Source organism: Urocitellus parryii, chromosome 4, assembly GCF_045843805.1.
Source record: "Urocitellus parryii isolate mUroPar1 chromosome 4, mUroPar1.hap1, whole genome shotgun sequence".
Taxonomy (NCBI): Eukaryota; Metazoa; Chordata; class Mammalia; order Rodentia; family Sciuridae; genus Urocitellus; species Urocitellus parryii.
In genome coordinates, this window is record NC_135534.1 from 188,473,874 (window position 1) to 188,501,041 (window position 27,168).

Below are 27,168 nucleotides of genomic sequence, written 5' to 3' on the forward strand. Positions count from 1 at the left end.
AGAGCCAACGAGTGTCCCTGGTGTATCCGAGGGTGCATGGAGTATGACTGTGAAGTTTTCTACCAGGTTCCCTCCTCTGTGTTAGTCAGCTCTCCATCGTGGTAATGAAATGCCTGACATAATCTGCTTGTAAAGAGAAATGGTTTATTTTGCCCAGCAGTTTTGGAGGTGTCTGGTCCATGACCCATTGGTCTCAGGACATGGGGCCTGTGGTGAGGCAGCACGTCATGGCAGGAATGGGTGGTGGAGAAGTGCCACTAACATCATGAACGGGGGAGCCAAGAGCAAGGAGGGGCCAGGGTTCCAGAGTCCTCCTCAAGGGCACATCCCCAATACCTCTTCCAAAGGCACCACCCTGGGGACCCAGCCTTTAGCACATGAGCATTTGAGGGTTAGTCAAGATCCAAACTGTAGCATCCCCTCTTTTTTTCTACCTTATGAGGGAATCAAATCTAGCTAACATAGAAATCTTAAAAAATCAGGCCTTCAGGACACTGGGCTGCCCCTGGGAGTTTTGCCATGGTGTACTAAGGTTCCACACCTTCCACTCCCCAAGTGTCCCCAAAGTTCGAGGGCAGATGTCTAGAAATGGAGCCTCCTACTCCCCCCACCGAAGGGTCTCCAGAACATTCACTAGGAGCTAATCCCCCTCTCCTTGTCACTTTCTGGATCATTTGAAAGTCAAATTGAGGGTAGGAAAACTTGCTGCCTACTCTCCAGGCATGAGCTCTGGGACAAGGCTGATGGCTTTGTCCTCTCCCCACTTGACATTTTGGGGCAGCTGTTGCCATCCTTTTCCGCTGGGCTCCCTGGAGGGAGCACACGGCTGACTTCTGTGGGCCTCAGAAATCACCTACAGCTGCTTGCGTGCTTTTAAAATGTCAGTCCTGGGTTTTGGCAGGAGGTTCATCTGGGAAATCCTCTGTATGAAATATTTTCCTTTTGTATATAATGCGTGACCTGCTTACTAGGCAGCCTGTTGGATCCATCCGGAGGAGCTTGGCATCCTCTTAGATTACTTCCACCACCCCTGGTGGCTTCGCCACCATGACAGCCCTGTCAGCCGGGCACTGCACTGTGTGTTACACACACAATCTCCTGTGACAAACACAGTTACACTGCAAGGACCACATCCTGTCCCCCTTTCAGATAAGGAGATTGAGACTCAGAGATCCTACAGCGAGCAGGCGCAAAACTAAGATCCAAAACTGGTTTTGTTCTTGGTTGATACTAAATTCCACTTTTTTTTTTCTTTTGGGTACTGGGGACTTAACCCAGAAGTACTTTACCATTGAGCCATATCCCCAACCCTTTTTATTTTTTGAGACAGAATCTTGCTAAAGTTGCTTAGGGCCTCACTAAGTTGCTGAGGCTGGTCTCAAACTTGCAATCTTCCTACCTCAGCATCCCGAGTGACTGGGATTATAGCACGTGCCACTGTGCCCAGTTCCCCATCCTCTTTCTATCTCTGCGGTACAGTTGGTGTCTTAGCAGCACCTGCAGCCTCAAATGCTTATCTAGTACCTTCTGAGAGCTGTAATAGGCATATTAATGGAACAGTGCTTAAAGGGACAGGCTTACTTCTCTATCTAGATAATATTTACTGAGCTGCTAGAAAGATGTAACTTGTTCAGAAATAATACGGGGATTTATTATTATGTATTAAACATCTAAACTTTATCAAACAGAATCCATTTGTCATACAGTGTTATTGGCTTCATAGATGTTTTGTTGGGGCTAGGGAAAAATCAAATAGTCAAAAGTTGATAGATGAAGTCTGGCTTCACTCTTTATATAGGGCTTGGAATTGTAATCTCAAAGTCCTTGGACCACTGACTCTTGGAGCCCCAGGGCAGTGTGCATACAGCCAGGATCCAGGGCACTTGGAGCAGAAGCCAGTGTCTTATCTCTGACCAGACTCTTAGCCTTGGGGTTGGGGGCAGCTAGACCAGCATGTCCACTTATGTATCCATGTGACATATATAAGTTGCCCCAACAGGTTTATTTGCTTGAGATTTGATCTGTTATCAGTGGAGGCACTGAAACTAAAGCCTCCAGAATTTGATGGGCCCTGTTCTACAGAAGAAAGTATTTGCTACATTGGAAAAGATTACACACACACACACACACACACACACACACACTCTTTCTTTCTTGCTCGGACTTCTCTCTGGCCACATGAACTTGGATCCATCTGCTCCCTTGTTTCTGGTCTGTTGTTTTAATCCATCTTCTGTTGCTATAAGTGAATATCAAAGGTGGGGTAGGTTATAAAGAGTAGAGGTTTGTTCTTCGGGTTCTTGAGGCTGAGAAGTCTGAGACCATGGCGTTGGTATCTGCCCAGCATCCAGAGAGGGCCTTCCTGCTGTGTCAGGCGTGGTGTAAGCATCATGAGGACAGGTAGAGCAGTGCCACAGAGGAGGCTCCATTTTATGACAGAGCCACTCCTTTGATTAATCCATGAGTGGATGAATCACCCCCTAAAGGGCCCACTCCCCACACCTCATTGTGGGCATGAGATGTCAGCCATGGCACCTGCCTTGTGATCCCTGGAGCACCTTGAGTTGAAGTGCCAGCTGCTGCATCTTTAGGACCACTCAGGGGTCTCCACACCAAAAAACAGTGGAGCCCATTGAATTTCCCACAGGAGGCTGCCTATGTTGGTTTGTCACTTGGCCACCCAGTTCTCCTTCTCCCTCCTTGTCTGTGATCTCAGTGCAGGCTGGGAAACTTACAAGAGTGTTGCTTTTTTTTTCAGTTTAAAGGGCAAGGCATCCTATTTTAAGTTCATTTCAGCCTCAGACTGGAATCTGTCCAGATTTTTGTTGGGGTTTTAAATATTTACCACCAACAAATTGAGATTTAAGTTGAAACTGGTCCTGCTTAAAATTTGTCCCAGTACACAAGTCATCCCTTGCTTGACGGTCTGGTAGGTGCGATTCTTGAATCTTTGCTTCCCACTCAGGGCAAAACAGTTAACGATTCATCTGCTTGTGTTCCAGTGACTTGAAAAATAAGCATTTAAGCATCAGCACTCCAGAGGCCTCATCTTATCAAGTCCCGAGGAATGGTTTTTATACTAGTGTAAGCCCTTGATTTATCAGCTTCAGTGGCCTGGAAACTCCTTAGACCCGAATATTTGGGATGAGCAGAGTAGACCTAGCTTCGGAATTCCAAGAAGGCAGAACCAAGATAGAGAGCTGCCAAAGCTCACAGATGTGGAATGAAATCAATTTCAAAACCTGATTCTTCTGCTTAGTTGGAATGCGCTTAAAACCGGGACTCACTCGAGATTTTGTGCACCTGGTTAGAATGTTTCAGACCTTAAATTCTGTTTCTCTGTGTATCATAGAAGTTTCAACCTGTCTTCTCTGCAGTGCCATAGAAATGCAAAATAGTAGCAGGTGTGTCTTATGTTCCTGAGGCTATCTTGAGTCTCATTGTCTAGAATGCAAACCCTTAGAGATTTCAGCGAACAGATTGCCAAACTCACTTTCGTTAGAGATATTATCTTGTAAGTTATATACTGTGTCACGAGTCATCCCCCCAAAATAGCCCTGATCTTAATACAAGAGAAGAGATAAAGATGGTAGAAGGAGCAAAGCTACAATCCCTTTTTAGACTTTAAATTCAGGCAGGGCTCTGTGTACCTTTCAGTGATGAGTTTTTAGAAGAATTTATCCTGAGGGCTAAGAAATGAGAAGCTTCAGTACACAGGTATTCTGTGCCTACTTTGGAATCTGGCTTGCAGGAAAGCCCTTGGGTTAATTATACCAGAATGGAGTGTTCAGAATGAATTTGTGACGTAATGCATGTCTTGAGGGCCTATAATAGCATTCATCTATGCTAGGGGTTCCATTATTGCATCTAAATGCTTGTTTTATTGTTACTTAATTGGGTTGCTTTATAGATTCTACTTGGGAATTGAATTAACTTCATTGAACCTAATGGGTATGGCACTTTTCTCTAAAGTTTTGGGCAGATTTTGTCATTGACATCAGGTGGCTATTGATTTACTTCTCCACATGTGTACATGCACTGTGTATTTGTCATTAAAAAATAATTAGGAGTTAATCGTCAATAGGATTCATTTGGTGACTACAAATTAATATGTTTAAACCCCTTGATACTTGACCCTATTAATATCCTGTTCATTGGTGCTAATCCACAGAGCTAATGAGATGCCAACTCACCGTTTGTTACTGTGTAGGAGACAAGGTCTCTCTGTTCACAAGTGGGTGCACAGAAGATTCACCAGCAGTCACATCAAGGAAGAACTAACTTTATTATAAGTATCCTTTGGACTTGCAAGCTCTGTGAGCTAGTTAATTTTGCACAACAGCCTGTGTGTTTGCATTCCAAAGCTTTTTTAGCATGAACTATGCTGTAAGAAGCACCTATCCAATAAAGTAAAGCAGGCGGGGCTGTGTCTCTCTAGCGCTCTTATTTTCTTCTTCAGATTCTTTCTGTTAGAGCCAAATTTCCCAAGTCTTGCTTTGCAAAATACAAATATATAAATCATTAGTCGACACCACAGTCTTAGTTGTTTTAGAAGTTATTAAGTGGTTACCTCTGCATGTCTTTGCATTGATGAACATTGGCCTCTTTGCAAACATAATTTAGTATTTTTTAATTGATTTTATTTTTTTAAATACACAACAGCGGAATGCATTACAATTCTTGTTACACATTTAGAGCACAATTTTTCATATCTTTGTATATAAAGTATATTCACGCCAGTTCATGTCTTTATACATATACTTTGTTCTGATTTAGTATTTTTGATGAGGAAAACCTTGGGTCATCAGGTTAGCTAGAGGTGGAGACATGGTTGGACCACCCAGCATCTCAGCATGGTCATGACTCTGACCCAGATGGACAAATAAATTTATGACTGTAGGTTGGGAGATTTGACCATGAAGGAGACCTGAAGTCCAAAGAGCTTGTCTCCTCAGAGGAGCAGCTTTATGGAACGTGAAATGAAGCTTGCCTAAATAGGAGGGGCATACTTAAGAGCTGATCTGGACTTCATTGTTGGAGGGGTGTGTAAGACTGCTGGGGTGGGGGTGGGGGAGCCTCCCTCTGTGTATGCATGAAGGACAGTGTTAATGACAAGAGTGGTAATGGGTGCCCAGTGATCATGGAGGATCCCTGTGCTGGTCCCAGGGAAAGAGGAGAATGCAGGCCTAGGCTGGATCCGAAAAGGCTGGGAGGACAAAGCCTCATGTTGATTTGTGTGTGTGCACAAATGCACGTGGGCACAGGCGTCCATCAACAGCCCAGGGATTGGATTGCCATTTCAGTTCTCAAACAAACGGCTTGTTTCTTAAACTGAGAGCAGTTATCTCCATTAGGAAATACTCAATTCCAGCAATTAGGCCTGAGGGTTAAAGAGCCTCCTTCCCTCCAATCTGGTTTGCTCTGTTCCCAAACAATGCTTTGATGTGCTGGGGGCTCCTAATGGAAGAGAAGTCATCAATTAACCCAACTGAAGGTTAAACTGAAAACTAACTTTTCAAGAAGGGGATTATCTCTGAGTGTTAGCCACTGATTGACATTATCTATCTGGGGATATCTTCTTATGCAGGATAATCTCCACCCAGGCCGGAGGTTACAAAGATGCAAAAGTATTCTAGTTATTTGGTTTGTTTGAAAAGTGAGTTTAGAAATAGGATCTTAATATCAATTGAGGCTGAGGTGGAGATGACCATAGTTTACTTTTGAAACAACTTATTTTAACTCCTTCAACAATTTTTGGTTATAATTTTTTTAAAATTTGCTATTTTTTTAAATTTAAAAGTAAGAACCACATATATTTTGTGATAGGAAGCTGAAATTAACAATAAGCAGCACAGTGCAGATGAAGACAAATTTGTATGCTTGAGATTTGCAAATTAAATTTCTTTTTTTTTAAACTTTCAGATACCTTAAACTAGTAACCAATGAGTATTAATGGCTAAGAGTTTAGAAAGTGAATTTTGTGTTTTTTCTTTATTTTTTTAAATTGATGTAGAAAGTGGGTTTTTTGAAGATATTTATTTCTCTGTAATGATATAGCCAACAATCATTTTATTTCCTTTTAGTCATCCCAGCTATGTTTGCTACCAGGTAATCCATTTACCTAGATTCTGTGTCCTAATTAAACTCTGAATATTTCAGAAATCATGACCCATATTGCTGAGTAAGTTCAGAGTTTCTGTGTTGGGTGATGAAAAGTTTTGGAAATAGTGCTAATGATTGCACCATATTGTGAATGTAATTAATACAGTCGCAGTGCACACTCTACATGGTTAAAATGGCAAATATTATGCTGTCTGTATTATAACCCAAATTTTTAAAAGTCTATAAAAATTATTTTCCCCAGTTGTTTTTTTCTTTTTCAACAAGTAAAACATTTCAGAGTTAACAAGTGTAGTGCAAGGAGAAAATTTTAGAATGGAGTTTATTTTTCATGGGGTTCAAAAGCCAAAGCCTTTAAATACTCTTTTTAGTAATAGCAATAGTGGGCCTGTAATTGGAAGAAAAAATTTTGGCAGCAGAATAGCCTGTTATTAAAACTTCAGAAACATTCAAAGTAGAGGTCATGTTTTGAGGTTAGAGGTCATGGGCTGAGGTATGTAAAACCCACTAGGAAACACAAAAGCGGTGGTGTCCGCATCCTCTAGGAAAGAGGGCAGTGGTGACAGTCCTTAACTGTGACAGGTGAAGGGCTTCTTGAATGCCAACCCTGCCCCCGGGGAGCTCCTGTCATAGCCTTCCAGGTGTGACTGGGTCCTTACTTCACTGGGTTATGGAAAGTCACCAGGACACCTCACCTGGGAGCAGGTATGACCTGGTCCTTGCTGAAAAGCTGAGATGAATTTGCCTGGGAGTGGGAAAGGAAGGACATGTCAAGGTGCAGGGACCAGTGAGGGGACCTTGATGGGAAGGGCTCAAGAAAGTATATCAGGTTTGAAAAGAGTGGCAGGTCTCTTCCTTCCAGATTTAGGAGTGTTTTTGGTGTAGTCTTTCTTTCTTTCTTTCTTTCTTTCTTTCTTTCTTTCTTTCTTTCTTTCTTTCTTTCTTTCTTTCTTTCTTTCTTTCTTTCTTTCTTTCTTTCTCTCTCTCTTCTTTCTTTCTTTCTGTCTTTCTTTCTTTCTTTCTTTCTTTCTCCCCCCCCCTTTTTTTTAAAGCAATGAAAAAAATAGAACTATCACATTATCCAGCAATCACATTGTGCCCAGAAACAGGGACCTCAGCTCAGGATGATGGAGTCCTTGACGTACATGATGATAAAGGACTTAAGCACAGCTCAGCTATTGAGGCACAGAGATTCATTCAGGAAAGGGAGTGGTACACGTCCAGATTGGGGGTGGGGGTGGTGCAGCCTATCTTGAGAGTAAAGTGCTTTGGGGGTTCTTGGGCTCTTAAAGGAAACTTGGTGAAGGTTGCAGGGGTGTGGGGATAACATCAGTCTGGTGATCACAGATGGTTTACGAAGGTTTGGCAATTCTTAGGATCCTTAAATTGATGTCTTCTCCATTATCTGATCAATGCTTAGCTTTGGGAAAGTATTCAATGTGACAGGATTCTGGGAAAGTATATCACAGGTTTGCTCAATCTGCTCTAAAAATAGAAGTGTCAGTGGGCTAATTAATAGCGCACAGGGCAATTTTCCTGAGTGGGTGAATTCCAGTAATTTTAAGATTGTGAGTGAATATTTGAGGATTTCCCAGAAATTTGGGAGTAGAAAGGCTTGGTAGAGAGAGCTGACATAGGGAGAAAAGGTGGGAGGAACTTGAGCATAAGGCTTTCAGATAATAGTTTCCTTTTCTTTTCTTTTCTTTTCTTTCTTTCTTTCTTTTTTTTTTTTTTTTGTACCTTTGTTTTATTTATGTGGTGCTGAAGATCAAACCCAGGGCCCCACACATGCAAGGCGAGCACTCTACTGCTGAGCCCAAGCCCCAGCCCCTCTTCTTCCTTTATTTTTTGTCTTCTTTCATTTCCTTTATCCTACCTCACCACGTCTAGATCTATAGGCAAAGGAAATGAAATCAGTATGCCACAAGGTGGCTGCAGTCGAATATTCACTGTGGCTTTATTCACCATAGCACAAATTTGGAGTCGCTCTAAGTGTCCATCTGCACATAAATAAAGAAATGTGTCAGCTGAGTATGGTGACTACACACCTGTAATCCCAGCAACTCAAGAGGCTGAAGCAGGAGGATCCCAAGTTCAAGACCAGCCTGAGCAACTTCGTGAAAATCCTGTTTCAAAATAAAAAGGGCTGGGGATGTGGTTCAGTGATAAAGTGTATCTGGGTTTAATCCCCAGTTTAACCCTCCCCCACCATAGGCAAATGTGGTGTACATACACAATGGAATACTACAAAGTCTTAAAAAGGAAGGGAATCCTGTCATTTGTGATAACATGGATGAACCTGGAGGGCATGTTATTAGGTGAAATAGGTCTACATAGGAAGTCATGCTACATGACCTCACTCACGTGCAATATGAGAAAAGTTGAACTTCGAAGCAGCATTAAATGGTGATAACTGGAAGCTACTGGAGAGGGCAATTTGAAGTTTGAAGTATACTCTTGACTGAAGCCCACTGCTTGTACACTATCAAAAACTCCTAAATTGAACTTTCATATACATTGAAGACCTTCAGTACATCAAAGCACAATCTTGGCTCCTGTCACCCCTTTTTCCCCCAGTGCTTCCAGCATCTCACAGCTTAAGATGTTTGCTGGTTGGGTTCCTGAGACATTGAAGCCCCCCCCACCCCCCAGCCCCTGCTATTTCCTGTTCTTAGATCAGCACCTTCTTCTGTGCTGCTTGTTTGGGGAGGGTCCGTGTCCGGAATGGACTGGCTGCTCTGAGCTCCCTGCTGGAGCCTGTGTACAAGACAAACACAGACCCTTGGGAGTGGCCAGACACTATCTGGAGAATTCCAACCATTCAGCTGAAGAAAAGTCACTCACCTAGAGTGTTAGAGGACGAGGAGAATGCCAGGCATCTTAAGTAGGGGTGCATGGCAGGCACCATCTCTGGACTGTCACCTAGGAGCCCGGTGCATTCTTAGACTCAGCTGGAAAGGCAGGAAAGACCTCAAGATGTGCTTTGGAGAGCCACACAGTTTAGATCTCCACTTGGGTGCTGGCACTGGGTTCGATCCTGAGCACCACATAAAATGAATAAAATAAAATGAATAAATAAATTGCGTCCATCTACAACTAAATAAAATAAAATATCTCTACTTGGCACTGACTTGCTTTGTGTCTTTGGGCAAATTAAGCTTTGAGCTTCAGTGTTTTCATACACAAAATGATGATAATCACTATTCTTCAGAGTTGCTGTGAGGTTTTACTGAGACAGTGTATCTAAGGAGCATAGTAAAAATGCCCACAAACCTAGGTAATTGTCACCATTATCATCCATATATATCCATGGGGGATTGATTCCAGGACCACCCTTGGGTACCAAAACCAAGTCTCTTATACAAAATGGTATAGTATTTGCACATACATTTAAATACTCTGTAGGTTACTCATAATACCTAACACATAAATGCTATGTGATTAGTTTGCTACTGTATTACTTAAACAGACCTTTTTCTTATTATTCCTTATGTTCGGCACAGACATAATTAAAAAAAAAACATGGTGGGTTGAATCTGTGGATGCAGAACCTTCAGATTTGGAGGGTTGCTTGTTTATAGTATGGTAGAAAAAGGATGTAGTAATTTTTTCATTGACCAGAGGCAAGTCAGTGGTTAAAGTCCCTGAGCCAGTCTGCCTCAGTTCCAGCTTTGCCACTTACTGCTGGAGCCCCTGGGCAAGCTGAGCTGCCTGAACTTCACCTCCTGAGCTATGCAATTGAGATATCAAGAGCACTGGCCTCACACACAGGCTTGTTGGAGGAGTCCATGTGAGTGAATGACCTAGACTTAAGCCTGGCCTATCATAAGTCTTCAGTAGAGGTCACGATCAACAGATCACCAGTGCTGGCCAACCCCTAGAAGGACTGTGGACCCTGGGCTCCTTCTCCACTTAGTGAGGAGCTCTCAGCCTTTGCTTTCTTATTCCATTTTTTGGCTCTTCCTATCTTGTCCCCAAGTTTTAAAACAGCACGAGCCAACCCACCTGTGATAATGCTTGAAATATCCTACCACCAAGAGGGAGAGCAAGCCTGAACTAGCAGGTGAGGGACATTCTGGGCGGGCCCAGCTGCCTCCCTGCATCTCCCTCACAGCCTTAGTAGGAAGCTATGTTCATTTCCCAGCAAGGGACTAGCAACAGAATGGCTTAAAACAATCACAGTTTATTCTCCCATAGTTCAAGAGGTCATAAATCTGAAATGAAGGATGGCAGGGTTGGTTCCCCCTGCAGACTGGGAAGGAGAATCTGCTCCTTTCCTTTCTCCTAATTTCCTGCTGGTGCTAATAAGGCTTGGCATTGCTTGGCATTCCTTGGCTTGTAGATTCATCACTCTAATTTCTGCCTCCATCCTTTTGTTTTTGTTTATTTAAAATAAATTGGCTACTGGGGACTGAACCCAGGGGTTCTTGACCACTGAGCCACATCCCCAGCCCTATTTGGTATTTTATTTAGAGACAGGGTCACACTGAGTTGCTTAGCGCGTAGCTCTTGCTGAGGCTGGCTTGGAATACTTGTGATCCTCCTGCCTTAGGCTCCTGAGCTACTGGGATTACAGGCATATACCACTGTGCCCAGCTTCTGTCTCCATCTTCATTTGAAGTTATCCTCTGTATAGGTGTCTGTATGTCCTCTCCTTATAAAGGGCACTAGTCCTTCAAGTTAGGGCCACCCTTGCCCATTATGACCTCCTCTTGACACATTACATCTGCAAAGACCCTATTCCCAAGTAAGATCACAGTGTCAGGTTCCACCAGTGCATGAATGGGGGCGGGGCACAACTCAATCCCTGATATCAGACCCATTTCACAGATAAGGAGACCAAGTCTCTGGGGAGGAAATTTCAATTTGATACCAGAAGTTTCAAACCCTGGCTTTTTCTCCAGTGGGTCCTTCCTAACTGGATCACTTTCCTACACACATTGAAGGAGGAGATAGTAAGGTGTAAGGCCACAGCAGCAAAATGGTCAGCAGCAGGTGGCCTCAGATCAAAGGGCCCTCTGGAGGGTAAACAGGATGAAGCAGAGGCTTTATGAGCAGAGGCCCCTTTCTTGTTACTGGGTCTCAGATTTTATCCTGTTTCATTGTTAGTCTCTCTCTCTCCCATCTGAGCTATATCCCCAGCCTGTTATTGGCTCTAAGGCAAGGACAGGTCTGCTGGCATCAGTGATGGGAAGGAGCACATTTCTTTGCGCAATGCTTATTGGCCTCTATTCTCCCCGTATTACTGTACTTGGGCTCATCATGCATCCCCCTGGTGGATGGAGAAATTCCTTGTCTTCCTTCTCCTGCAGAGGTTCCTTCCTGGCATTCAGAGCCACAGAAGCAGTTGTCGGAAGCAGGTGACTAGCCCTCAGCTGTCCCCAGAGTTGGGCTGCCTAAACTTCCCAGAGTGTGGTCTGCAGAGCCGGCCCAGGTGCACTTGGAAGCGCAGAGGTGTGGACAGAGGGATGAGACTTTAGGAACTCTCCTGGTTTGGGCTAAAAGCAAAGACTGAGGCACACTCGAACCAAGGTCAGGTCGGTCCTCAAGGTCAAGGGTACATGTCTACAAGTGTACCCGGGCACCAGGCTTAGAATCCCCTGCAGACAATGGCTTGAGTCTTCACGGTTGGTGGCTGCCTGCCATGCCCTGTCCTTCATCAGACTGGTGTCCCCAGTGCCAGTCCTGAACTAGAATGGCTGCTCAGTCCCGGCAGAGCAGCACTCTGGACATCTGGACTTTCCTGGAGTTTTCTTTTCTTGCCAAAGTGCGTGGAGTGGATTGGGTCAGACCTCTGCTTGCTGCAGAGTCTGGCTTCACATGTGGCTTTGAGCTTTTGAAGAAAAGGCTGTTCTAGAGCTCACAGAGTGGGAGACAGTTCATGGTGATGTTCCATGAACATGTTGGTGGGACAGTGGCTGGAGGGCTAAACCTTCCAGAGCCTTCCACCGGTTTCCTTGTAATCTGTGGGCATTTAAAACACCTTGTCTTTGGGCGGGAAAACACTTGGTGGGCCTGATCCGTTTCCTGGACCTGGCTCAGTCTGAGTACCTTGTTGACTTCAATCCTTACCTAAGGATTAGGAACTGGGTGACAGAAAGGCAGGTAATCGCCTGGCAGATTTAGCACTTGGGTCCTGGGGTTCGAATTGCTAAAGTGCAGAGTTGTGGTCCAACACCCAGCATTTACTTTAAACATTCATTAGAGGTGTGGTGCTTTTGCTTACAGAAGACTAAATTTAGCAAGCCCAAAATATTATTAACTTTGCTCAAAGCTTTGAAATGTTTTAGTTAAACAAAAAATGGACTCCAATTCAGTGGATCTCTGTGTGGTATGCGTGTGTTTTGTAGGTGGATCGGGAGTTCGTTAGATTGGCTTACACATGCATTTGGGGGTGGGTGGATACCGTGGATTGAACTCAGGGACACTTGACCACTGAGTCACATCCTCAGCCTTATTTTGTATTTTGTTTAGAGACAGGGTCTCACTGAGTTGCTTAGTGCTCACTTTTGCTGAGGAGGCTGGCTTTGTTTTTGTTTTTAAAGAGAGAGAGAGAGAATTTTTAAATATTTATTTTTTAGTTTTTTTGGCAGAACAACTTCTTTTTTTTTTTTTTTTTTAATGTGGTGCTGAGGATCGAACCCGGGCCGCACGCATGCCAGGCGAGCGCACTACCGCTTGAGCTACATCTCCAGCCCGGGAGGTTGGCTTTGAACTCACGATCCTCCTTTCTCAGCCTCCGGAGCCACTGGGATTACAGGTGTGCGCTACCGTGCCTGGCCATACATTTAAGTTGAATAGATTGAGAGAGACTAAAAAAGAGACACTTGTTTAGAATAATAGGTAAAAAGTCAGCCCCTAATTTTTGTTCTCTCCTTGGCTCATCAGATCTTGGGAAACTGGTCCATGGGGGTTTCCTATGACATTCTGTCTCTGACATAGTTCATGAAATTCTGTGACATTTGACACCCCCCCCCCTTTTCCAAATTTGGTTACTCAGAGTGTTTCACAACTTTTCTGGGAATGGGCAGCTCATGAAAGGGAAATGTCTATGCATCATAGAGAGCCAGTGACCTCTCTTCCATGAAGCAGGAAGAATATATTGTCCTCCAGTTGTGAGAGTGAGAGCCGGCTGACATAAATGCCTGATATATCCAGCAACAAAGCAGAACCTTCCAGAGAGAAGGGCAAGCTCTGATGCACCTTTGTTCATCATGGCTGAGTGAAGAAGGCCTTTCCATTCCTTACATGGAGATTTGAGAAACCTAACAAGTAGACACACCCTGGCCTTTTCAAAGTCTAAATGTATATTTAAAAATTCAAATTTGTAACCTTTATTAATGCATGGTTATTTTCAATTATTGCTTCTCTAATTACAATAGTAATATGTTCAGTAACATAAACCTTTATAAATTACAAGGTACAGGCTTCACTTCACCTTTTCATCCCACCCCCAACATTGTTTTTCCCCATTCCAGCTCTCTGGGGTTAACCAAGGTTAATACGTTGATGTGATTCTTCTAAACAATTTATATACAAAGGATATCCTTTAGACAGTGAATTAATCTCCAGGTGCCTAATTGCCCATTACAGGTGCCGTAAGTCCTGTTAGTTCTCACCTACTTAACTATTTATATTTTTATGTACTTAGTTCTTTTTTCAGAAGGTAATATTTGCACGAAGTTGAAAATTCAAAAGGTGTAGAAAAGGACAAAGAAGCTTAGTTTGTTTGGCCTCCCTGCTCCCCGTTCTGGAGAAAACCTTTACTATAGGTTTCTGAGGACCTCTACCATAACCAGTCTATATATATCCCATATACTTACGCATGTAAAAACAGATAAAAATATTCATGAGATTGCATTTATTTTGTTAACATGAAAACTAGTGCACTGTATCCAATGTCCTGTAATACTTGATACTTAAAAGTTGCATAATATTCCACCTCTTGACTATATTAGTCTTCTGTTAATGTAGATTATTTGAAGTCTTTTTATAGTTGCAAGCAGTGTCACCTGGGAGAGCCTTGGGTATAGATCATTTTAGACATGTGCCACCAGGTCTACTAGATTCTTGAAAATAGAACTACTGGGCCAAAGGCATTGAATATTTGGAAGTTGGGTATATATTGTCAAATTACCATCCAAGTTCCTGAAGCTGGATGAGGGAAACACTTTCCTCACATGCTGATAACTAATTTTACAGGTGGAAAACTTACCATTTCATTTTGTGTCTCTCTTGTATAAGTGAAATTGAATATAAAAAGACAATGGAGAGAGAGGCTTCACTCAGCACCAGAGGACACATCTTCAGGGGGAAAATGGTGGTGGGCCCCCACAGGATCTGGCTTTTTTATATGGCCTTAGAAGAGCCAGGTCATGGGAGAAGCTAGTTACTTTTGGCAGCCAGGGCCAGAAAATGAGGAGGAGTTTAGGGTGTGATGGGAGGACCGGTCGGTAACCATACCCTTCAAGTGGGATTGAAGATCTTTAATGTGTATAAGAATAATTTATATCTCTTTATGGCCTATATCTTTTTAAAACTTTTTTGAGTTTTTGATTTCTTTTGGTTATTGATTTGCAAGAGTTCTTTATATATTATTATTATTATTATTATTATTTAAATTTTAGATGGACACAGTATCTTTATTCTGTTTATTAGTTTTACATGGTGCTGGGGATCGAACCCAGGGCCTCACGCATGCTAGGCAAGTACTCTACCACTGAGCAACTATATCAGCTCCTGTTCATATATTATTATTGGATCTTTGGGATGCATGCTGCAAATCATATTACCAGTTTATTTTAACTGCTACTCACTGGGTCCTTTTAATATATGGCATGCTCACCATAGGCCAGCACTTCTGAAGCTCTGTCCTTCAAACTTGATGTTTTATAACTGATCTAAGAGAGTGCTGTTAAACCATGTACAAAGAAGGAGGAACTGTTGGATACTACTCACTGACACACACTTCTGATTTTTTCCTTGGTACTGTGGATTGAACCCAGGGCATTGTTCCACTGAGCCACATCTCTAGACCTTCTCATTTTAAATTTTGAGAAAGGGTCTTGCTAAGTTGCAGAATCTAGCCTTGAAATAGCCAGTCTCAGCCTCCTTAGTCGCTGGGATTACAGGTGTAGGCATACCTATTTGTATAGCATCTTTCTAGTTTGCCATGCAGTTATGATAAATATCCTTTCTACAGGTTTCATAGCCTTCTATGAGCTTCACAGATCCTCATTTTTTGAGATGCTGATACTTAATTGCTACGCATTTGCGTTGCCTGCAGGTGTTTACTGTTTTAGACCATATGGCCATGCCTTCTTCTTTAGAAGACCATATGGCAATGCCTTCTTCTTCTTCTTCTGTCCTCCGAGATACACTGTGGTGGTGCCAGTGCTCCTGCAGGGGACATGAACATATTGTCTGAGGGACTTATGAAATGGGGAGCAGGAAGGGGAAGGGGCACTGTATGGGCTTGCTAGACGCCTCGCCCCTCCCCCTTAAGTGTCACCACTAGTTTCATCTGCTTCTAGAATGAAGCATACATAGTAGGGCTCCAGGCTCCCTTCCCTCCTGTTGGAGCAGCGATAATGGAGATGGTAAAGGATACAGAGCACGGGTCTGGGAGTTGGTTTCTCTCGCTGTAGAATAATGCTTCTTACAGAGATAAGGGAGGTGACAATGTCCCACAGAGCTGAGTGGTTCACATATTTGTACCTCGCCCCAGGCCCCTGCTCTGTGGTTCAGTGTCCTGAGCACCAGAAAGGATGTTCCTTGGGTCTTTCTAAGGAAAGTCCCTGTTCCTAATTGCCTTCTCTCATCCATTTCCCCTTTAGACATTAAGGGCTGGCTGTCAGAATGTTTCCCACACTTTACTCAATTAGGGATTCCTCTGGATAAACAAGTGCCTATTTTAAATTGTAAATAGTCTCTTGGGATTCACATCTAAGTATAAATTGCTTTAAAGATGTGGCTCCATACTGAGATGTCAGGCCTTTGGAAGCCTGGGCCTCTGGGGAGGAGGGGGCTCTGGCCATTCAGAAGAAGCTTCTGGAGATGCTCAAGGCTTAGGCTTCCTCCAGCATGTGCTTGAATGGGGTCTTGGAACAGTATAAAAAGCTGCAAAGAAAGCTCCCAGAAACCTTCCCAGAGCCAGCTGTCTCTCCCCTTCCCCCCCATGCCAAGACAGAAGGCCAGGTGTTGCTGGCTGCTTTTGAAGCCAGCCTGCTACATTACTGGGCTCCATCCAGTTCCCCCTGACCCCATCCAATCTGATTTTGGAATATTCTGTCACTCTCAGGTACAAGTGACTGATAACTGCTAGAAATGGGATGGTTATATTCAGTAAATGACAATCCTTCCTCTAAAAAGAAAGTTCTGGCAAGGGCCATGTCAAAGAATGTTGATCTTATTTCTGGAACTCTTGAAATCTCTCTTGGCAGAAGCATCCAGGACTGTTCTGTCCTGGCTCCATTGACACCTGCTGCTTCTCGACTCTGTCCAACAGAACCACTCATGTGCCCAAGGTTCATTCTGAAACCACAGAATTACAGAGACTAGGGGAAGTGAATTTTGAGAGTTAACCTAGTTTAATTGTCTCATTTTGCAGGTCAGAACACCAAGCCCCAGGCCTTCCCATAGCGCCACAGCAGTGGGCCAAGGGCTCTGCTGCCTTATAGTACATATGCCTTTTAAATTTTCCTTTTGCCTCTTCTGCTTTAATTTAGCCTACTACCTGGGCCTGCTCCCTCCTGCTCTTCCCAACAGCTTCCCTGGGGGCAGAAGTCTGATCCTGCACTGCTGTTTGCCTGTGGGGAGGGGTTGGCCACCATGGCCTGGGGTCTGCTGCTGTGGAGAGGGGGTGAGAATCCCCATTTACTGGGAAGATTAAATAGAAGGTGTGTAACAATAAATAGCACTGACCTGGCACAGAGTAGGTGTGCAATAGATACCAGCTAAACAACAATCATAAGGTTATCAGCTGTTGCAAAACCCCAGCTGCTGGGCCCTTGCCTTGCTTCCTAGCCAATCAGGACCAAGTTTCAAATGGCTTCCTTTCCCCCTAGTGCAAGGCTCCCTCAGAGACTAACCAGAACAGGTTGCAGCATCAGGAGGATCAAACTGGCACTACAAATTTATTTGCATGAACTAAGAAAACCTCCCCAAGCTCAGAGCCTGTGCCTGGGAGGTGGCAAAAGGACAAGCAGCAGCCAGGTGTTGCTGCAGATTCTGTTCTGCCCATGTCTGCCCAGGGACTCAGGTGTTAGCAGAGGTGGGCTAGCACTGTGTGCTTTTACAACCCAAACTTAACCTTGCCGATGTCATGTCTCCCTCTTCCTCTGAGTATGAACCACTTTATTGGAGTACCTAATGGTGACTTTGCTGCAGAATATTTTTTTTAAGCTCTACCTCCCCCCCTTTTTTTGGCAGCTGGGCAGGGGTGTGTGTGCATATGCATGCATAAATATGAGTGTGAGAGCATGCATGTGTGTGTGTATTATTTTTTTAGGCTGCCCTAACAGAGTTCCACAAATTGAGTAGCCCACAAAACCGAAATGTATTTTGTCTCACAGCCCCAGTTGTTATTCTTCCTCCTCTGTCCTTCTTTTTTAAATTTTTTTTTTTTTTTTTTTTTAAGATAGGGTCTTGCTATGTTGCCCAGGCTGGTCTCCAAACTCCTGGACTCAAGCAGTCCTCCAGCCTCAGCCTCCCAAGTAGCTGGGACTCCAGGAGTACACTTAAGAATGAGGAACTGCACCCAGCCCTGGTTCCTCATCCTTCAGCAGAGCAGTGCCATCCCCATAGCATGTGATTTTCCCTCCTTGACTAAGTAGATAGACATCTTGAAATGCCTTTGGCTACACCGTAGAACATTCCAATTATTCAGTTATTCCAAAGAGCCACATAAAGTCTGAGTTTCCAAAGAGCTCTCTAGTGACTTGGTCCTACTAGGTTAGTCATTGAGCAACTACTCGATGTTTTTAAATAGATTTCAGCATTGAAAAATGTTGGTTAGATGTTCTAAATGTCTGCAGAGTTTCAGCTTCCTAGGAAGCTTGCCTAGGTTCCATCTACTCTGGTTTTTCCTTCCTTGCTCCCTGTGTTCCAGAGCGTCCTGGGAGCTCTGTGTTGCTGGCCAACTCGCAGGCCACAGGGGAACCCTGCTGCTGTCTTTGGCTGTTTATGCCACTTTACCAGAACAAACTGCTCCCAAACTGACCTCAAATCCCCTAGCCCCAGAGGGCCATGCATAGCATTTGTTGTCCTTTCCACATTCAGCTTACTGTAAATCTGTTTTCTGTCTCCTCCAAAGTCTTACTGAAGGCAATGAATGTCTCATTGCACCAAGTTGGTCTGAAATTCTGACTTTCTAGTCAGCTGGACCCTTAGCTATGCCTCCAATTTTCCAGATCAACCTAGAGCTCCAGGGAATGAGGTGGGTAGAACCTGGGGACAGAGATGGGAGCCAGTGGGTGTCTGCAGGTAGGGGACACTGATAAACACCACCCTACGAGGCTGAGCGAGACAGTGGTGAACAAGCAAGAGAGGGACATCTTTGTGACACTCATGTCTCTCTTTAAGGCAAACACAGATCTGTTTTCCTGGTGGCAGAAGGTTATTGGTTAGCTATGCAGTGGTGGAGCCATCTACCCCAGTGCTCCTTGAAATGGGAGCCCTCACCTCTGACTTGAAGCTCACCCGCCCACTTAAGTGTGGGCCTTCATGTAGCCAGTTAAAATACATCAATAAAAAGTGCTTGTGAGATAATGTGAAGGAAAAGCAAAAAAGACTACCAAATTGTATATACTGCCTGGCTTCAAATACATTAAATATGTATTTTTAGAAAGGAGCCAGTGGTGGCCCATGGCCGTGACCCCAGCGATCCCAGGATTCTGGCATGCAGGGATGCTAAGTTTGAAGCCAGCCTGGGCAACTTAATGAGACATTTTTTAAAAAGAAGAATGCAATTCGATATTAACTATTTTTCTCTTTGAGCGGAGATTATAAAAGCTGTCCCAAAAAGTCTGTTTAACTGGAGATTTCTCCAGGATCTTTCAAAAATTTTTTTTCCAGCCCCAATACCACTGGGATAGTAATTCCTTACTTGTCCCAAGGCCCATCTTTGAATTTTCAAGAATTGGTAACTGGTTTATATGGACACCTCCAAGCTCTTGCTTTGCTGCTCAGCCCCTGAGCTTGACAGAAGCAGGCTGGAGCGGCCTGCAGCAGGGCAGACCGCTGCCCTCCAGGCCTGGCCAGCTAGGGAGGGGCCAGGCCTGGGGGGCGGTTAAAGTCCTTCTTGGTATGAATGGCCTTTTAGGGAGCAGAGGGAGGGCCGATGGTGACATCACAGACTTCAGTCAGGAGACTCCAAAGGAATTTGTCCAGCTCCAGCCAGTGTGTGCCCTGGAATCTGTCTGGAAAAAGAGGCAGTTCTGACCGGAGACACACACTCTTGGGCTTTTGCCCTGGGCAGGGTAAGCATGTCTGCTGACCTATCTTTTGTCCTTTCTTTCTAATGTAATAGGAGAGTGTTCTTCTCCTATTTGAGGCCTGTGTCTTTACAGAGGAGGGGTTTTGAGTGGTGTGATGCTGGACCGTGGAGGCCTTCCCTTCTAGAACGTGGGCAGCTGAGCTCGGATTGGCCTTTCGGCGTGCTGCTGCTGCTTTTATTATTTATTCTTATTATTTTTGCAATCTTGTAAAACTCCTGGCTCTCGCGGTAGAAAGCAAAGGAAGCTCTGCATCTTAGTGACAAGCTACACAAGTCATCTGTGCCAGGAGAGGCTTTGAAGACCGTCTGAGAGTGTGTCTATGACAGAGTATTTGTCTACGTTTTTCCAGAACAGAATCTGCCTTATGAAGGGACCAGTGACTCTGTGACTAGTTTTCTATTCATCCTCTTGTATTTGTCCAAGAGATGCTCTGCTACTCTCCATCTGGCCTTCTGCTTCTGTGTTGTGGGGCTCACGGTGTCCACAGGTGGACTTGCAGCTTCAGCCTCTGAGGTCCCGTGGGGATGGAGGAGCACCTCCTCGGCTCTGCTCGTGCGCACACGGTCATCTCTGCTCTTGGGCACAGAGGGTTAACGCTTGAGCACTCCTCTCTCCTTCCTCTGGGCTCTACCTCAATGTAGTGGATTCTGGTGGGTCCACAGTGGTACTCAGCTTCTGTCCCTGCCATTACTGATTGGGCCAGGCAGGAACCCAAGATCCTGAACTATTTTAAAACCAAGAGAGATGTGACTTAAGTTACAAAGATCTGGAGGTAGGCTTGTGTTTGCTTTCAGTGGAATCGCCCGCACTAGAAGTTTCAGGCTGCAGAGGCCAGAATTCGCTCTGTGGCCTTGATCTTGGTTTATTCCAGAGGTGGGGGACTTTGCTGCAAAGTAGTGTCAGTGCAAAGGGACTTTGATGACTAGAGCCTCCGGCCGCCACCCCTAAGGACTCCTGCAGGTCTCATTGGGGGAAACAATAAACTTACCTCTCTTTTCATTCAGGGGAACCCAGAAAGCTCCCAGCGCCTCTCAGCCACTCCCTTAGGGCTGGGTCTCCAAGCGGGGAAAGAAATAACCCTTTCACCAGTGGCCACAGCGAAGGCAACAGCTTCCTTCCTTTCCTCCCCTCCCCAGCGCTCACCCCCTCCACACACACACAGTCTCCAGTTTATTTCACAGAAAGCCCAAGCTGTAAATGTGTTAATCAACTCCTTGACACAGTCCAGATGCACAGTTTGACATTTGCACTGGCACCTTTCAGCAGGGGGTGGGGGGCCTTCTTACCTTAAATGTGAACCACTTTTCTTCATGGGAATGTGAGTCAACATAGGTGAACCCTGTTCCCCAAGCAGGGGCTTCCAGAAGGGGGTTCATGTCGAGCTGGGCCTGAGGCATGAGCCAGGGGGAGTAGTAGCAGGACTGTGACCACTGCTCTGGCCAAACCCACAGAAGCTCTCTGAAAAAAGGCTGAGCCTGTCTGAGGGGAAGTGGGACTTTGGCCACCAAAGAGTTGAGGTTTCTTTTTAGAACTGCCCTAGTCACATTCAGCTGTAATGGCTTCATGACCCAGGAGACATTGTTAGTGTTAGTCGGGGGTCAGGGCGTTGACCTCAGCCAGCCTGGTCTAAGTTTAGCCTGCAACTGCCCAGGAAGGCTTGGGGTCTGAAGCCTGGCCGCCTGCCTTCCGTCAGCCAGGAGGGGTCTCTGGCCTCCTTGGGGAGGGGTTGAGCCTGGTTTCCCACAGTCTACACAGGCCCTCAGTTTTATTGGCCGGAAGCAGCTCTGCTGGGGGGTGGAAGAGGAAAGGCTGCCTAGTCCTGGAATGTGGCCCGTACTCATTACCACCAGTCCTCTCCTCTGCATGTCCCTGGAAGCAGGACGTGGAAAGAGAAAGCCAGCATTCCTGCTCTCTGTGCTTCAGGGGTGGCCGAAGAGGCCACCGAGTTCTACTCCTCTAGCCAGCCATCTTCAGCAGGGAGGGCCAGAGGAGCTGCAGGACAGCCAGCCGGGGGGGACTTTGGTGGGTTCAGCTTCCTCCATGAATTCTGTGTAGCCCGCACTGCCAAACACCGTTGAATAGGCCCAGAATCTTCTTTCCAGTTATTGCTGTGCTTCCTTCACCTTGTGCTGTTTGTGCTTTTTATGTGAATTGGTACTTGTTCCCTCCAAGCCTGGTGAGCTCCATGCTGGGTAGTGGGCAATCACTCAACTCAGCTTTGGGGACACGCATGGCCCCAGGTACAGGACATGAGGGAGGTGTCGTTTCACTCCTTCCTCCCATTGGCCTTTGTGACGGAGACATCTGGGTCCAGAGAGTTAAGAGTCTAGAAGGACCACTCTTGCGGCAGCCATGCAGGGCCCGCCGAGCTAATTCTTTGCTAGATGGTGATTGTGCCCTGTGTGCTAAACAGGGGACTTGAGAAAAAGAAAGGGGGGCGGGGAGGCTTTTTGATTTCCCAACTATGAGGAAGTTTTTATTTCCTAGCCAAGCCTCTGTTCCTAGGCCAAGAGTGAGGGTATATTTTTGATAGAACTTAAAATAACTGGATTAAAGGATCGGGTCACCTATTACCTGGGGAAAGCTTTTCCAATTTAAATATCACGGCTTTAGAAGGAAGTAATCTGGGTTATTCAGAACTGAAAAGCCTGGCTGTGCAGCAGGTACCTGATGTTTGAGTGATTTGGGTCACTCGCTGTGCATTTAGGCTAGGAAGCCCGGAGGTGGGGTCCTGGTGGGGAAGAGGGGAAGCTGTGAACCAAGCAGGTATTCAGAGTGGACAGGAGTTTCAACTTTCTGGTCTGGTAGGGAACCAGACACTGTTCTGATGTCTGGACCCAGCCAGACCTGCTAAGAACATTCTTTCTGGTAAAGAGGTGCCTGGCTGCAGGCCCAGGTTCCCTGAGGAGACAAGAAAGCACATTGGTGTCCATCGCCCAGCAGAGCAGGGGCCCCGGCTTCTAGAATCACACTTGTGCCCTTGACGTTGTGGTGTTGGTGGGAAGTCACAGCCCTTTCCCACTGTGACGTGGGATCTTAGTATTTCACCTTTGGGAGGCTGTCAGAGAAATCAGAGCATCCGAGGCTAGCCCACAGGGTGAAGTGCCTGAGACTGTGCAGGAAGTTTCTATCTGGAGGACCTGACAGGCAGAAGCTGAAACTGTGCCTCTACGGAGTCTCTCTGCCTCAGTCTGAATAAAGAAAGGGGTTATTGACTCTTTAAAGCCAAGTTCTGAGTCTCACATCACCTACAGAAATACAGGAGAGCAAAGGTCAGCCAAAAAGCCATGTAAATATTCTTTCAATCCATCAATTCTTAACATTCCCCACGTCATTTGGGAAGCCTCCTGTCAGAGAGAATACCTTTGGATAGACTGGGATAGAGTTAAGGACTGACCTTTCAATATCTGCTATGCCAGTTACTAGCCAGGTATGATCTTAGGGAAAAGTCTTTTTTATTTCTTGAAACTTCTTATTCTGAGTCTTAAAACGGCAGTAAGATCCCTGCCTTTCCCATTTAACAGAGAGGTCCTGGTTTGTGTGTGTGTGTGTGTGTGTGTGTGTGTGTGTGTGTGTGTATGTCAGCTGAGACTGTGTACATGTGTGTACTGTGGGAGGATAAGCCGTCAGACAACTGCATGAGGTATGACATTCCGTGTCCGCAGGACAGGCTTGCTCTACTGCCTCATTCACTCAGACATGCATGTGGCTACCTGAGTCCTGGGGGTGGCAGCTTCTGTTCCATACTATGTGTGACACCACCTCCCTTCCCATGTGAAGGGACCCCCAGGTCTGGGTGGTTCTTGACTGGCCATTCTATTGCATCTTCAGTATTCGACTTTTGAGGACGTTTTACAAAATTATTCGCTTTACATCTTCCTAACTGAATTTAGCTGCAAGTAAAAGTGACACTTAAGGATCTGGGGTGGGGAAAGATTAGGGAGATTAGAGAGATACCTTGGGGTTTGCCTTTTAGTCTTTCCTGGGTCTTTTTGCCTATATTCTCCTCATGTTGACTGCTTTTCTTCTTAAAGTTAAAACGTCACCATTACCCATTGCTCTTTCCACAAAAGAAAGTCATTCTGCTCCCAGAAAGAATTTAATATGGGTAATTTACTCCTCTGTGTAAAATCATTGAATAATAATGAATATTCACATTGACCATTTTATCATTTTCATAGTATTTTTAGATACATTTTCCAATCTAACTCTGAAAAAGATTTGAGATATTAGCCCTGCTTAAAAAGGATTTAAGAGAGATTTTTATTAGCCCTGCTTACAAAGGCTTTCAGAGATACTTATCATTAGCGCTGCTTACAAGTTCGGCTCTCAGAAGAGTTCCATAATTGTCGAAGAACTTTTATAGTAGAACAAAGAAATAACCCCAGATTCTGGTCCTTCAGCTCCAGACACTAAATTACCACATTTTCTGCATCACTTAGATGAAGGGGTCCTAGGCATCTGTGTTGTCAATTCACCCAAGCTAATTTGCTTTATGTAACTTTTTTAGGACTTTTAAATAAATTAATAGTGACTTTAGCTGCAAACAGGTTATCAAGTTATATTAAATCAGGTCATAGGGCCGGGGAGTGTAGCTCAGTGGTAGAGTACTCACATAGCACTTGTGAGGCACTGGTTTCGATCCTCAGCACAACATAAAAATAAACAAATAAAATTAAGGTATTATGTTTAATCTATAACCAAAATAATAATAATTAATAATAATAATAATAATAATAATTAATAATAATAATTTAAAAAGCAGGCCATAGATCAAGTTCTGGTACTCACACTTACATTTGTTAAGTAAAACTCTTAAAAACAGGCATAAAAATAATTTTCTGTAACCTCCTGGTCTCAGCTTTCTGAGATTAAAGAGGCTCTGGTCCCACCTTGAAGGAAGATAGATGTGGCAGTTTTGCAAAGGATGTTGTTTACTGGTTAGTGGGTGTTAAACCACTTGGGTCCTCTGAACCTCAAACACCAGCCATAAGTCTGTAGAAACCACAAAGAGGCTCACCCTCTTTAAATAAAAGGGTCGGGTGTTTGGCTAGTCCACAAATTTGAACTGCATCAGTTTCCGCCCACTTCATTCATTATGCTAATTGACAAGCCACTAATTTCACTAATGGAAACCCATTTCTGACTTTAATGATGCTAATTAGCAAAGCTTCAGGGGTCCTGGAGAGTTAAAAGGGAACTGAAATCCTGGAGGAAGCAGCACCTATGGAGCCTGGGATTTCTGATTAGATCCTAGTTGACTACTCCTTGAGGGTCTGTCTATTCCTAGGATGCTTGTCTGTCCCAGAATGTAATTTAAACTAATTTCAGAAACACATAGCTGCCTTATAATGTCTCTACCCAAGTGTTTTAACCAGCGGTGAGCTATTCTGGGAAACCAGGAGGATGGCAGGTTCTCTGTACCATGGTATTAGGGCTCCACCTGGAGGGTGGCTGTGGCAGGCAGAGGATCTCCCACAGCCCCCTTGCCACCCTCATTTTTCTAAACAGCACCCTAGTTTTTTCTTTGACCTTAGAAAACGCAATTTGGTGATTCTTTGATATCTTCCTCTTCTTTGCATTGGGGCAGTTTATATCAGAAAGGACTTTCCAATCGATTTGATGAATGCATATTTTATCTGATTCTGGAGTCAGGGTCACTTTATCTGAAGCATGGGGAAAATTCTGGTCCTTATCTTCAAAGGGAGCAATAAGCATTGGTTGGTTTAAACAGGACATCATTTAATGATGCCCAGTCCAGACATGTGGGATTTCCAGTTCATTTGCGTTTACCTGGTGTAGTTTCTGGTGGCTTTGATCACATGGGGTCATCATGCGTGGAGGTAAATTCTTCCTGCCCAGAGTAGAACTTAAGAATTCGCTCTTGTTATAATTGTTGCCTAACTTCACCAGAACTCAGGACCTCTGATGCATGACTGTGAATCAGTACAGCAGAGCTGTTTGCCTCATTAAGTACTTTACTGAGTAGGGCCTAGAGCCAGTGACTCTCAGAAGTAGTTGGAAATTGAGTATCAGGAAGAATTTTCTAAATTTATAGGAAGTACAAGGCCTGGACCCCAGGTAACTCACAGGAAGGGAAACCCCTTTCCTGTTTATACCTTCCAGTGTTTAGATTAGAAGGAGGAGGAAAAAAGAATACTGGAAAAGAATCATCTCAAATTATAATGGGACACCAGAATTAGATTTTTGGGGGAGGGGATTACCAGGGATTGCACTCAGGGGCACTTGACCACTGAGCCACATCTCCAGCCCTATTTTATATTTTATTTAGAGACAGGGTCTCTAAATCAAATAGAAATAAAAGCCCTGCTTTTGCTGAGGCTGGCTTTGAACTTGCAATCCTCCTGCCTCAGCTTCCTGAGCCACTGAGATTACAGGCGTGTGCACCACCTAGGCTTACATTTTTAACCAGCAACCAGTATTTTTAATATCTTGGGTTGACAGATCACAGAACCTAACTTACTGGTTTTTTTATTGAGATGTAATATTTGTACATCTTCATGTGGTATATTTATGGTAATTCAACATGCATCAAATCAGAATCATATACACTTTCATCTTGGGGAATTTCATATACTTGTTATCATTTATGACTCAAATAAAGGCAATATTTTTTAATATTTATTTTTTAGTTGTAGTTGGACACAGTATCTTTATTTTATTTTTATGTGGTGCTAAGGTTGGAACCCAGGGCCTCGCACATGCTAGGTGAGCGCTCTACTGCTGAGCCACAATCCCAGCCCCAAAGGCAATATGTTTGACACTAAAAACACATACCACCAAATACTCTTCGAAGATTTAAAAAATTTATATCGGGAACAGTTGTTTCTAGTTCAAAAAGGATGTGTTGAAAAAGTCCATATAAGCTTTGAATTCTAAAAAGAAAAGGCTAACGTGTATCCGCTCATCCATTATGGACCACCTGAACTGTGAGGCCTTTGGGGGAAAAGGGACAGGGCTGACATGAAGCTCAAAAAGAGAGCTCAGGACATCCTGTGAAAATGGGCCCCCGGCACTGCGACCTCCGATCAGCAAGGAAACACAGAGAGGAAAGTTCTTCACTTTGTCTGACTCTAAGTCAACTCTAGAATAGGGTCTTGCTTCCTGGGAAGCTTGGGAAGTCCAATTTTTCTTAAGGGATCTCTCTTCTGAAGCTTATTGTTGCTATTAATTCCTTTGTGGCCCTGAAGAAGCAGCCTCCTTCCTGCATGTTGAATGAACGGACTCATGAATAAATGAACTAGAGAATTATTTGCCTTTTGTCCCTCCACATTTTCCTCCTTCCCTTCCTCAACTATTCTGAAGTGTTTTGTGTTTCAGTAGAGCATTGATTTTTCAACCACATGTCAATCCCAGTAGCTTCCTGCTGTTTCCTAACCCCCACCTGCCAAAGCTGAAAGGGTAGAGGGAAAACTGCTTTCCCATGAATTCGTGGCCAGATGAAGCTGGAGTTAAGGGCAATGTGACCTGTGTGGCTCCTGGTTGGCCTGTTTGTTCCAGTAATAACTGTACACGGAACCGGTTCATGTTG

At 44.4% G+C, this 27,168-nt stretch overlaps 1 protein-coding gene across 3 annotated transcripts in view; it reads left to right on the top strand.

Moving 5' to 3' along the window:
- The window catches only part of Palm2akap2 (PALM2 and AKAP2 fusion), a 334,047-nt gene that overhangs the window by 273,057 nt on the left and 33,822 nt on the right, over positions 1-27,168 (top strand). The window contains exon 1 of one of the 3 annotated variants that reach the window (XM_026391107.2): positions 19,534-19,598. The exons of the other annotated variants lie outside the window; for them this stretch is intronic. The gene's annotated coding sequence lies outside the window, so the exon portion shown is untranslated. Of the gene's footprint in view, positions 1-19,533; positions 19,599-27,168 lie in introns of those variants that run through there. 3 annotated transcript variants of the gene reach the window in all.